Source organism: Leptodactylus fuscus, chromosome 2 (assembly GCF_031893055.1).
Source record: "Leptodactylus fuscus isolate aLepFus1 chromosome 2, aLepFus1.hap2, whole genome shotgun sequence".
Lineage (NCBI taxonomy): Eukaryota > Metazoa > Chordata > Amphibia > Anura > Leptodactylidae > Leptodactylus > Leptodactylus fuscus.
The window spans coordinates 172192618-172206822 of record NC_134266.1 but is presented as its reverse complement, the minus strand read 5'-3'; the positions used below and the strand labels follow the sequence as shown (position 1 = coordinate 172206822).

Here is a 14205-nt window from a genome sequence, read left to right as displayed (position 1 = left end):
GCATGCGTTGCTTCATTACTCAAATAGAAAATGGTGTGTATAGGCAGAGGACCACCTTTTTATTTTTAATTAATAACAAATAGCACAAAATATTCCAAAGATTCTGTGAGTATACACTATATATATATATATATATATATATATATATATATATATATATATTAGAGGGAGGACCCGGTTTCGCACGGGTATATTACATTTTATGTTTGTGTAGTGGCCCCATAAGAATTGTCCAATTTTGCACTGGTGTATGTTGTATCTGGTTTGTGTGTATGTCCATAAGCGTCATGTGATTATGTGTATCTCATTTTGGATGTCAGTGAAAAACCTGTGATCAGTTGTTATAGATACCTGGAGTAAAGCTGTATCTAATCCTTCCCCGTGTGGAACTGTGTGCTGAGACGCATATCTAATTCTTTGGCATGTGGTACTGTGTGCAGAGGCCTGTATCTAATCCTCCAAAGTGTGGTACTGTGTTCAGATGCACGTATCTAATCCTCCCCTGTGTGGTATTGTGTGAAGAGGTGCATATCTAATCCTACGGCGTGTGGAACTGTGTGTAGACGCGCGTATCTAATCCTACGGCATGTGGTACTGTGTGCAGATGCGCGTATCTAATCCTATGGCATGTGGTACTGTGTGTAGACGCGTGTATCTAATCCTCCCCGTGTCGTACTGTGTGCAGACGTGCGTATCTAATCCTCCCCCGTGTGATACTGTGTGCTGAGACGCTTATCTAATACTCTAGCTTGTGGTACTGTGTGCAGAGGCATGTATCTAATCCTCCAAAGTGTGATACTGTGTGCACACACACGTATCTAATCCTCCCGTGTGGTATTGTGTGAAGAGGCGCGTATCTAATCCTTCGGCGTGTGGAACTATGTGTAGATGCGCGTATCTAATCCTACTGCATGTGGTACTATGTGCAGACGCATGTATCTAATCCTATGGCGTGTACAACTGTGTGCAGATGCGTGTATCTAATCCTCTGGAGTGTGGAACTGTGTGTAGACACGTGTATCTAATCCTACGGCATGTGGTACTGTATGCAGACGCGTGTATCTAATCCTATGGCGTGTACAACTGTGTGAAGACACGTGTATCTAATCCTCCCCTGTGTGGTATTGTGTGAAGAGGTGCGTATCTAATCCTACGGCATGTGGAACTGTGTGTAGACGCGCGTATCCAATCCCCCGGCATGTGGTACTGTGTGCAGACGCGCGTATCTAATCCTATGGCATGTGGTACTGTGTGTAGACGTGCATATCTAATCCTACTGCATGTGGTACTGTGTGCAGACACGTGTATCTAATCCTATGGCGTGTACAAATGTGTGCAGACGCGCGTATCTAATCCTCTGGAGTGTGGAACTGTGTGTAGACGCCTGTATCTAATCCTTCGGCATGTGGAACCGTGTGCAGATGCACGTATCAAATCCTTCAGTGTGTGGAACTGTGTGTAGAAGTGCGTATTTAATCCTCTGGTGTGTGGGACTGTGTGCAGACCCATGTATCTAATCCTCTGGCGTGTGATACTGTGTGCTGATCTGTGTATCTAATCCTCTGATGCATGTATCTCAGTTTGGATATCAGTGTTGGGTTGTGTATGTGGAGTGACCGTGTGTATTGCAGTTGGAATATGAGTGAAAGTCTTGCAGGTTTGTATTGGCTAAGGGGGGGGGGGTACTGTGTTTGGAATGCTGTATCTCAGCAACGGTACATCCGAGTGAGTTGGAGTCTCGTCTTAAACCTTCCCGGATATCTGAAGTATCTCTGTACCAAATTTGGTGAAGATCGGTCCAGTCGTTTGGTTCGCATTAGAGAACAGACAGACAGACGGACAGACAGACAGAGACAAGAATTCATTTTTATAATACAGGATCAGCACACACGGTGGGGGTCAGCAATGATAATTCACACAGGCAGCATGTTTCAAACTCCAAGGGCACTTTATTCAAATGCTTCAGCCCAAAACAACATGCAAACAAAACAAAGCTAAACCTGTCCGGCTCTAGCTATACAGTAGGATGCCTCACTATTCCAGTGCAGTCACCTGGCAACAAACTGTCTATAACCGCCCCAGATGCTTTCCCTCTCAGGCTGCCTTCACACGCGCACGTATCACATTGTTAGCAATAGGGAAAAAAGCAGCCCATTCATTTCAATGGGGAGCGCACGTATGCCGGCTCCTATTGAAATTAAAGGGATCTGCTTTGTACACGCTCATTCTGAACGTGTTTTACGTTCAGAATCAGCTCAGCGTATACTTAGTGTGAATGCACCCTTAGGGTGCATTCACACTACGGAATGCCAGCGTGTATCACAGCCGTACACGCCGGCGTTACAGCAGGGCTGCCGGACACTTCCCATTCATTTCTATGGGAGCCGGCATGCGAGCGCTCCCCATAGAAATGAATGGACTGCTTTCCATTCATCTCTATGGGGAGCGCTCGCATGCCGGCTCCCATAGAAATGAATGGGAAGTGTCCTGCAGCCCTGCTGTAACGCCGGCGTGTACGGCTGTGATACACGCTGGCGTTCCGTAGTGTGAATGCACCCTTTGGCTGCAAACCTGTCAGCCCTTTTCAGGCTTCCTTCCCCAATAATGAACATCAAGAAGCCTCACCTGAGAACACCTGGGACTAGGGGAAATCCATAGTGGACTAGGAATGTGGACTGCAAGACTCCCACAACAAACCTGTCCTCCAGTCCAGGAAATACAGCCCACGTAACTTAAATAAAGAGCCCTAGCAGACTACGTTCTTCTAAAGCAACATGTATCCTTCTGGATTTCCGCTACCATGTCTGGCTGAGGAGACTAGGTGAGATATACACCCTATCCACAACTTTACCATACACTTTACCACAAGAGTATTGTGTGTATCTCTCACAGAACAACCGCTGTTGCAGAAACGACACAGTAAAAATGCTGTGCTTACAGTACCTGCAAAGTGAATGGGATTCTGGCCCATCACATCCACATAGTGCAGAAAATAATCACGTTTTTTTAAAAAATTCACAATGGGGTGGAAAACTGTATTTGTGCAACTTTCTTACTGGCTTAGTTTTTATGGCATACACTGTGCAGCCAAATTGATATGTCTGTATTCTATGGGTACTTATGATTTTATGGCTACCAAATTTTTATAGTGAATTGGCGATCCTATCCAAAATGGTGTCACCCATGCCAGCTGTAACCTACACACCAGGGGCCTTAATTCCCATGATCAATGCAGTCACTGGTTGTAGGTATTGGCACCAGGTCTCTGCTGTCTACGCCATCAGAAGACAACTGTACCACCTCAAACCACCGGTGAGGGTCTGGCTGAAGATATTTGACGCAGTCATCTCCCCGATCCTTCTCTATGGCAGCGAGGTTTGGGGCCCAGCCACCTACCCAGACCAGTCAAAGTGGGATTCCAGCCCAACAGAGAACTTCTACCTGGAGTTCTGTAAAATACCTGCTCCATGTCCATCGCAACACCACCAACATGGCCTGCAGGGCAGAGCTAGGCAGACTCCCCCTATGGCTCACCATACAGAAGAGGGCGCTAGCTTTCCAGGCACACATCCAGGGGAGCAAGCCCGACTCCTACCACCACCAAGCCTGGCTAAGTCACCGGAGCAAACCAGACATTCACCAACCAAACAACAGCCAACCACCAAACCAAAAACACCAACAGATGATAACCAAGGCCGAAATAAAGGCGACCACAGAGGTAAACAGAGAGCGGTACATTGAAGAATGGAGAAACGAAATAAATAACTCCAAGAAACTCACCGTGTACCAATCCCTACAAAGGGACTACACCATGGCCACCTACCTGGAGAGAATACGCCACCCCAAGCACAGACAGACCCTGAGCCGGTACAGACTGAGCGCCCACAACCTAGAGATAGAGACGGGGCGATACAGGCAGACGTACAAGCCACGGGAGTACAGACTGTGCCAGCACTGTGACCAGGGGGCCCTAGAAGACGAGACCCACTTCCTGCTACACTGCACCAAATACTCAGCTGTGAGGGCCGTCTACTACCAAAGACTCTCTGCCTACATCCCAGACTTCATATCTGCAGACGAGAAGAGGAAACTCTACATCCTACTGGGAGAAGAAGAGGCCACTGTGGAGATCGCCGCCCAATACGTGGCAAGCTGTCACCAAACAAGAGGAAGATAAGACTCCACGGACTATTATATTTACCCCAATACACCCGCCCCACCCCACCCCCACCTCCCCATATAGCGGTCACCAATGAAGAGAAGATGAGACTCCATGGACTGTTATATTTATCCCAATACACCCGCCCCACCCCACCCCCACCTCCAACCCCACCCCCCATATAGCAGGCACCAATGAAGAGGAAGATGAGACTCCATGGACTGTTATATTTATCCCAATACACCCGCCCCCCCCCCACCTTCAACCCCACCCCCCCATATAGCGGTCACCAACGAAGAGGAAGATGAGACTCCATGGACTGTTATAACCCAAACCTCCCCCCATACCCACCACCCACCCAACTCCCCCCCCCCCCCCGCCCACTTTACTAGCTTTGGCAATGCCAAATACCTATTCGGACGTGCCAATAAAGCATTTTTGATTTGATTTGATTTGTATAATACAGCAGAAATGCAGTGGGTATGGCAGCCATTCAGCAGCCATATTTGACTACTCAAATATTACAGAGCTGGGAATGGGTTAAATACTTCATGTATGTTTCTGTACCGGAAATAATAATAATAATATAAAAAATAATAATAAGGAATAAAGCAATGGATGGCACCCTGGGAGAAATTCAAGTGTGGAATACAGTTTTTCCAGGCCATGCAACCCAAATTTTGGAGGCAGAAGATCACTTTTTGTGGTGGGTGGGGTTCACAAGCATGCAGTACTGTACAGGGAACATCTTTTTAAAAAAATAGAAGTGAGGGCTCTATATACATACAGTAGTAACATCTCATAAACTATCATACTATAAAGAGTCCTTTTTCCTGCATTTGTCTTTGAAAAAGCTCTATTTAGAACCGAGCTGTCTATTGCCTAAAGCCATGGTACCAGACAGCAGCAGCGACTCGATTAGATAATGTCAAAAATAAAGATATTTTTTATTCAGAAATCCATTACTCTTGAATGTTTGCTTCAGGTAACAACATTTGTATACCCGATTAGGACATATTAAATTAAATAGAGGCTGGAGGCGAGACAACAATTAAGTTCATCTACATCTCATTGCTGAACACATGGTAACAGCAAAACTACGCTCACATTAATTCAATGCAGCTAAAATGATTCACGTCCACTGCATTCACATTTCCACATTTTGAGGCTATGAAACATCTGTATTTTTCACTGACAGCACCTCATACTTCTACGGCTGGATTCACACCACCACACAAACCCCATTCTGATTGAAAAATGTGGACAGAAAAGTCCTGAAAGAAGGACTTTTCTCTCCACATTTTTGGGGCAGAAACTCAGTGGACCACATTATAGTCTATGCAGTGGCATAACTAGGAATGGTGGGCCCCTTGGCAAACTTTTGACATGGGCGCCCACTTCCCGACCGACACCGAAGACCTAGACAGACCCCTCCTCCGCATTCCTGCACGGTGTATTATGTCCCATAGTGGCCCCTGCACACAGTATGATGTCCCTCAGTGGCCCCTGCACACAGTATTATGTCCCTTAGTGGCCTCTGCACGCCTCTGCACACAGTATTATGTCCCTTAGTGGCCTCTGCACACAGTATTGTGGCCCCTGCACACAGTATTATGTCCCTTAGTGGCCTCTGCACACAGTATTGTGGCCCCTGCACACAGTATTATGTCCCTTAGTGGCCTCTGCACACAGTATTGTGGCCCCTGCACACAGTATTATGTCCCTTAGTGGCCCCTGCACACAGTATTATGTCCCTTAGTGGCCTCTGCACACAGTATTGTGGCCCCTGCACACAGTATTATCCCCCATAGTGGCCCCTGCAAACAGTAGTATGCCCCATAGTGGCCCCTGCACACAGTATTATGTCCCTCAGTGGCCCCTGCACACACAGTATTATGTCCCTCAGTGGCCCCTGCACACACAGTATTATGTTCCTCAGTGGCCCCTGCACACAGTATTATGTCCCTCAGTGGCCCCTGCACAACGTATTATGTCCCAATGTGGACACCCATAAAAATTATTATACTCTGGGGTCTTTTCAGACCCCAGAGTATAATAATCGGAGACCCAGGGGAATAAAAACATAAAAAAAAAACACTGTTGCCTGTCCCCCGCCTCCACTGCAGTCCTCCGTTGTCGGCCTTCTTCAATGACGTCGAACGTCACATGACGCAGGCCGGGTTCATGTGACGTCATAGATGTCAGACAACTAGGCTGAAGCCTGCCCAGAGCCTGAAGAGGTAAGTAACACAGTTTTTTATGTTTCTTACGTGTCCTGGGCCTCCAATCATTATACTCGGGGGTCTGCAAAGATCCATTTTTTAAAAAACATTTAAAGGGGCTGTCCAATTACTGCAAATAAGTGTTGTTGTTTGTATACTGAAAAGTTCGACCACTCTCTGATTCCTGTGTCATAACTGTAAGAAGCTGTGCACCTGTATACGCATCACATGACCATGGACACATGTATGACCATGGACTGTAAATCACATGTATGACCATGGACTGTATGTCACAGGTATGACTATGGACTGTATATCACATGTATGATCATGGACTGATTTTTATCCACTGGAGCTAAAAAATGAATCACAGCAAGCGGAGCTCTAGAAAATCATAAAGAATTGATAAAGTATATTGCAAAATTGTGTAACTTTTCAGTATACAGACAATGACACTTATTTTCTGAAACTGAAAAACCCCTTTAACTGCACCTTTTAATGTCTGTGGATCTATGAAAAATGGATAACACAAGACACACAGATATCAGCCATTTTCCTTTTCCCCAAGGCTCCTAGACTTTCATGAATGTGGCGTATCCTTATCAGCATAAAAAAATTAATCTGCAATTGCTTTTGTTTTGTGGATCCACAGTCCGTGAAAAAAACAGATGTCTAAATGAAGACATGAAATGAATGGATAAATATGCATTGCATGAAAAATGTGGACATGAGAATAAGCCCTAACTAAGAAGTTAAAACCCTGGTGGCACGGGGACATTGTGTGGGACCACTCTTATGCGTCATTCACATCTGCATTTGGTAATCCATTCGGGGAGTCCACATGGGGACCCCCCGAACGGACTGCCGAATGCACTGGCAAGCGATGTGCAGTGAAAGCACACGGACCCCATAGACTATAATGGGGTCCATGTGCGTTCCACGTGCTGCCTGCATGAATCATGCAGACATGAAAGTAGATCACAAAGTACTTTTCTGTCTGCATGATTCATGCAGGAATTCATGGAAAGCACACCGACCCCATTATAGTGCTTTCACTGCACACCGCTTGCCAGTGCGTATGGTAGTCCGTTCGGAGGGGGGGGTTCCCCGCGCAGACTCCCCAAACGGATTACCAAACGCAGATGTGAATGAGGCATTACACTTCCATAAACAATGCAATGAACATGCTGTTTTACCCAGGATGATTTCCATTTTTTTTTTTATTAAATATTAATTATGTCAACTTTTAATAAGAGATTAGGACTACTTGACTAGAGTTTCTGCTGTGGAAATTGAAGATTGGAAACTTTCCTTGGTGTGGTGTATCTTCATCTATGTTAAGTATTACGATCTATGCTTCAAATGTGGGGCTGAGTTTGCAGCGTAACGTACTTGGACTGATATTTGAGTGCATTTACGTCTATGGGGCTTCCAATTCGATCTGTTCTCTTAACATGGAGCAGGATAGGACCTGCTGTATAATCATCCGTGTCAACAGAACGGAAAGAACCCAAAGCTTGCAAAAATGTGAATGCATAACATAATGCACTCAGGGTGTCTTCCGAGTACATTCCACTGCAAACTCAGAATCACATAGGATAGTCCAACCTCTCATAATTATATTTTATATGTATTATGACCTTATACACACTACATGTATGACATAAGTTTTTGTAACAGCCATTATTAGAACACAATGGGGCTATTCACATGTCTGTCTTTTTACTGTCCATTTTTTGACTATAAAAAATGGGTTGTGTCCTAATTTTGTCCTTCTTCACTGATCCATCAATAGAATTAAGTCTATGAGGGATCTGTAATGATGTTTTTCTCAACGTTTATGTACTTGAAGCCTTAAAGTGTTTGTTAATTATAATAGAATTAAGACCCCGGGATTTAATGAACTGCTTCTCATAAAACAGATTACATGAAGCAACATATGTCACCAAGTACTGGCAATGCACAGTCCATTATAGCGGAGTAGGGAAGATGTACTTGTGCTTCTAGAAGCCTCACTTATTTATACTGTTTATCTCATTTACCTGGGAGCATTCTGCTCAGTGTCTGCAAGCCAAAACCAGAATTGGGCCCCAACATAGAAGGGGTCTTTCCATTATGATTTACGTAAATTTAATTCCTGGTTCTGGCATTAAAAAAATGGATGCAGAATGCGGCCATGTAGATATGTTGCAATGGACAATGTAAATCAGCCACATACTGGTAATAATCTTGGAGCCTCAGGCTAGGGCCCCACGTAGCGGGGCATTGCCATAAAGTGCTGTGGGAATAACAGCAGTGAAAACTCATCACAGTTTTTCCTGTAACACTTTTCATTAAAAAAAATCTGCAAGGTTTTCCTCTAGGGATCTTCTGCAAAGCCAAAATCTGTTGGATTGGATATTTTCAGCCTTCTGTCCTTAAAATGTCCATCATTTTCTGTTTTAGCACTTCATTAGCATTGAACAACGGTTGATCTGTTGATTTTCCAAGTGTCTGGGGTAGTCGAACACTTTTTGAAAAATGCATGATTGTTCGTGTGTTTGGGACCATTGGCCATATGACCAACCAACCACAGTTCAGTTTAGATGAGTGATGGTAGTTTAAAATCTAAGGTGCATAGCCAGCTTTAGAGCCCATGCACAAATGTATGTTATCACTTACAGATGAGCGAATATGCTCGATCGAAAACCTCTGCCGCATAGCTCCCCGTGCAAAAACACTTCAAATTTTTACTGCCCCTCCCACCTTCCCTGCCACCGGGAGCAATGCGGCGGAGGTATTCGATCAAGCATATTCACTCATCTGTATTATCACTCAATACTGGGCACTACTGTATCTCTGTATGTATCCAATTTTATATCTAAAATTATAAATAGTCTTTCATTCTCTTGAATTCTGTATGGAATCTAACAGAAAATAATTCTGGCAAAGAAATGGGTGAAATCAACAAGTCCATAAAAAAATCTGCATCAATTTTACACTGCGATTCCTATGTATCACATGTAAAATTTACAATGTATCCACTGCAGCTAACCCAGTGACAGAAAAATGTGCTAACTGTGAATTCACCCAAGGGCTAAGGCCCCACGCAGTGAGACACAAAAAAAAAAAAAAAACTTGCGGCTTAAACGCATCACGATTTTTTTTTCGCAGCGTTTTTCAAATGAAATCCGCAGAGTTTTCCTCTGCGGACTTCTGCCCCTGTTATACCTATGGAAGCGCGGGCATTTTTCATCTAGGTATAATTGACATGCTGTCACTTTCATAAATGAAAGCATTTTTGAAAATTCCGCTTTTCTGCTGCTGATTTTTCTGCAATGTGTGGATGGGATTCAGTGACGTAACTAGGAATGGCAGGGTCCCGTGGCGAAATTTTGACATGCCACCCCCCCCCCCAACCGACACAGACGTCGAAGACCTCGACCGGCCCCCTCCTCCGCACTCTATTATGTCCCTTAATGGCCCCTGCACACAGTAATATGACCCATAGTGGCCCCTGCACACAGTATTATTTCCCTTACTGGACCCTGCACACAGTATTTTGTCCCTTAGTGGCCCCTGCACACAGCATTATACCCCATAGTGGCCCCTGCACACAGTATTATGTCCCATAGTGGCCCCTGCACACAGTATTTTGTCCCTTGCTGGCCCCTGCACACAGTATTATCCCCCATAGTGTCCCCTGCATACAGTATTATCCCCCATAGTGTCCCCTGCATACAGTATTATCCCCCATAGGGGCCCCTGCACACAGTATTATGTCCCATAGTGGCCCCTGCACACACAGTATTATCCCCAATAGTGGCCCCTGCACACAGTATTTTCCCCCATAGTGGCCCCTGCACACAGTATTATGTCCCCATAGTGGCCCCTGCACACAGTATTTTCCCCCATAGTGGCCCCTGCACACAGTATTATACCCCTTAGTGGACACCCATAAGCAATTATTATACTCTGGGGTCTTTTCAGACCCCAGAGTATAATAATCGGAGACCCGGGGGAATAAAAACATAAAAAATTACTGTTTCTTACCTGTCCCCGGCTCCTACGCTGTCTTCTCCGCTGCCGTCCTTCTGAAATGGCATCAGACATCACATGACCCGGGACCCAGGCCGGGTTCATGTGACGTCAGAGACGTCAGGAAGGAGGCCTGGCAGGATCGTGGAGACGTAAGTAACAGTGTTTGTTACGTTCCCTTACCTCTCCCGGTCCGCCGATCATTATACTCGGGGGTCTGCAAAGACCCCCGAGTATAATGATAGTATTTGTGGGGCCCGCGGTGTCACTTACCGATTCCGGCCCAGCCAAGATCGGCAAGTGAATAGGGCCCGTAATGGCCTATTAAAAAAAAAAACGCAGCGGTAGCGGCTGTCAACAGGCCCCCTAATAGCCCAGGCCCTGTGGCAGCCGTCTCTGCTGCTTCTACGGTAGTTACGCCCCTGATAGGATTAGCCAAAATATTATCTACTTTGCAGTAGATGGAAAATGCTGTGTTTTAGCAATGTTGGGCTCCAGCCCTTAAGCCCAGGCCACACATTGTGGAAAAGTCACATTTTTAGGCCGGGGCCCCATGGGCTGGTTACGCCACAATTTACCCGCATCAGAAACGCCACAGTAAAAATCGCGGCATTTTACAGTAACAGCAAAATGTATGGGATTCATGTGAATCCCATGCCCACTTTGCCTTAAAATCTGGCACAGTTTTGGAAATTGCAGCATGTCAATTATATCTACAGAAACGCCGGTGACTTTCCCGTAGATATAATGGTAAAAGAAAATCTGTGGAGGAAAACTCTGTACTTTTTGTTTAAAGCGTTGCAGAAAGAACCACGATGTGTTCCCAAGCGCGGAGTTTCCGGCTCATGGGGCTTTATACAGATTTTTTTATCTAAAGTCATGTGTGGCTTCCACAGAAATATAAAGTAAGAACTTATATTTTCCCCTCCTTTTAAATCCTCTAATAGCTTTGACTCTATAAATGCTACAAAATCTGAAACAAAAAAATTGCAGGCTTTCCGCAATGTTGGTCCTAAGCCTTTGCCCTCATGCACATAACAGTAATAGCTGTCTTTAGAAAACACTGAGGGGAGTTTAATAACCGTCTATGGCTAAGGCCCTATGGGACGTCCCGCAGCCAAAAAGACAATGCAGTGCAATGCAATTCTTCCCGCAGCGCTTTAAACAGAAAGTTCACAAAGATTTCCTTCGTGGACTTTCTGTTACAATTATATCTATGGGGAAACCGCCGGCGTTTCCGTAGATATAGCTGACATGCTGCGATTTCTAAAATTGTGCCAGTTCTTACCGCAAAGTGGGCATGGGATTCGCTAGAATCCCATTCACTTTGCACTTACTGTAAAACACTGTGATTTTTCCTGCGGCATTTTCGCCTAGAGCAAATCGCGGCATTTCCGTCACGTGGGGTCGCGGGCTATACCAGTTTTCTACACCTTCCATAGATGGGTGTAATGGTGTCTTTGATGCACAGCCGTTTCTTACACCATAGTCGCGCTACATCATTAGTTCTGCATCTCTATTACCACTTTTTGCACCTCTGCCAGATCAGTCCTCTCTACGCCAAGCTGATGAGATGCAAATACATCGAAACGGCTGTCCTTGGCTGAAAAGACTGTATCTGGTATAATCCCAACATCATTGCAAACAAAGGCCTCTGAGAAGGTCGGCATGATATTAAAGGGAGCGCCCTCTATTGGATATCTTGAATGAGACTCTGTCTTCCTAATTACATCATGGAAGATAGACTTGCACATTCTCAGTCAGCGCCCTCTATTGGTGTGCATACTTGAGGCACTGGCTTCCTAGTTACATCATGGGAGTCAGATTTGCATATTCTTCCCACTTTTTGCTAAGAAGAGAAGGAATAACAAGAAGAAGTAAAACTGAAGACCACCCACTGGCTTTTAGGGCCAGAATGGGGAGGTCTTATCCCACCAAATTATTTATAATTCACGCCACAAAATTGCTGTACAATGGAGTTGTACATGAAATTTATGTAAGTTCCCAACTGGCATAGATTTCACTTCTGGTGCACGTGAGTGTGCCTGATTTATTAAGACACTGGATTCTCTAAGGAAAAGTAGACTTATTCATATGTCCTATTTTCATCTGTTTTCACCGAGCCTTCAATAGATTAAGGTCAATGAAAACGGATGACGCACAGTTGTAAAACAGCCATGAAACAAACTTCTGTTTTTCACAAATGTTTTTTCCAATGTTCATGTGCATATGGCATCTCCTGCAGAAACATTGCTTCTAGGGGGAAATATCTGTGACATTGGATGCAGAACGGAGCAACATATGGAACAACATATGGTCCTACAAGCAGTAGCTGTTTCTTTGTGATACTTAGGGCATGGACTCTGTACATCACTGTATAAAACTTTTATTAGCTGTGACTATGTTACCCCCTAGCATGCTGTCATTGCTATAGCTATTTCAGGATGTGTGAGCTTGACTAAAGTGTTCTGTGATGAGGTTATAGAAAATGCTTTCCTTATATTCACCATGTTTGTAAACTTACACTTAGAAGATTGTTTTTGGTGCTGGATCAAATCAGACTAATGTTTATATAGCCACAGCTATTGTTTTCCTCCATATGCAGATCACCTCCAACATGCATAGAGAAGCTACACAAAACCACACATGGTAGAAATTTCTGCAAATGAAAATCTATTTCATTGATCTGAGTGTTTTTTTTTTCTGCTACAGAAAACACATGGCTTTATGCAAGTCCATTAGAAGAACTAAATAAAATATACAATGAAATATTTCACATACAATCTTGTGAAACAAACAGATGAAAGTGTATTACTAAAAAGCAATATAGATTCAATAATACATCAATAAATTACAATAAGTGTTGTTGTATTGAGTTACTTACATTTCAGAAATGTTGCATAGAAAGAGATATAGAAGAAATCCAATCCCACAGTCTTCATAGGCAACAGGTTATATTCACAGTGAGAAAGTAAACTTGCAGACACTTCCTAATAACTAATACTTCTAGGGATGAAGGGTTAAGGATCATAGTCTGAATAGATCTTTCTATAGGAGAGAGTGCTATCACCTATCCTATGTACTGACTATAATCTACAGCACAGTTGTTGGAGAAGTGTGAGCAGGATAGACTTCTCTCTGGCATATCTCCAGTTAGAGCTGGCAGCATCATCTGCTCTCTCTAAGCTGATTGGAGCCTTGTATGTCCCATTGTATTACACTGATCTGCCCCTGTGTATATCATTCAGCTGTGTCTGTGTGTTCTGTGCTGACATTTCCAGCTCAGGCTTCTTATTACAGCCAAGCATATTAAAAATGAGTATCAGAGCTGCTGCATTGATCCATTCTGCTCCCCTAAGGATGCTCTTAGACAGTGCACCCCAGCCACAATCAGCATGCCTGAAAAAGCAGTTGTGGTTTTTACAGGTGAAACATTTAGTTAATATGTTTTAACTGTAAAAATTTTTATACAGTTAAAAAAAAAATTGTGATTTTAAATGCACATAAACACTAATGAATGCACCATTACTAGAATAAAGTCACATGGATAGATTTTATTCATGATTGATTCCTAAATTTCGTGACAGATGCGTATTACAGTAAATAAGTACTCCTATCATTTAATGCTCTGCATAGAGATACGATAAAGAAATACAGCATTATGCCACAAGTTGCAGGAGCTGCTTTTCTTTTTGCTTCCTTTTTTTTTTTTTTTTTTTTTTTTTTTTTTTTTTAGCCAAGAGTGGCTTCAAAAGGATCGGGAAATATAAAGGAAATAATTATATGTTTCAATTCTTCTAAATTCAC

The 14205-nt window shown here is 43.9% G+C and overlaps 1 protein-coding gene across 1 annotated transcript in view; it reads right to left on the bottom strand.

Annotated features, from left to right (window-relative positions):
* The window catches only part of LOC142195390 (pinopsin-like), a 180392-nt gene extending 167030 nt beyond the window's left edge, over nt 1-13362 (bottom strand). Inside the window, exon 1 of the mRNA XM_075265145.1 lies at nt 13283-13362. The gene's annotated coding sequence lies outside the window, so the exon portion shown is untranslated. The remainder of the gene's footprint in view (nt 1-13282) is intronic.
* Between the last annotated feature and the right edge of the window lie 843 nt (nt 13363-14205).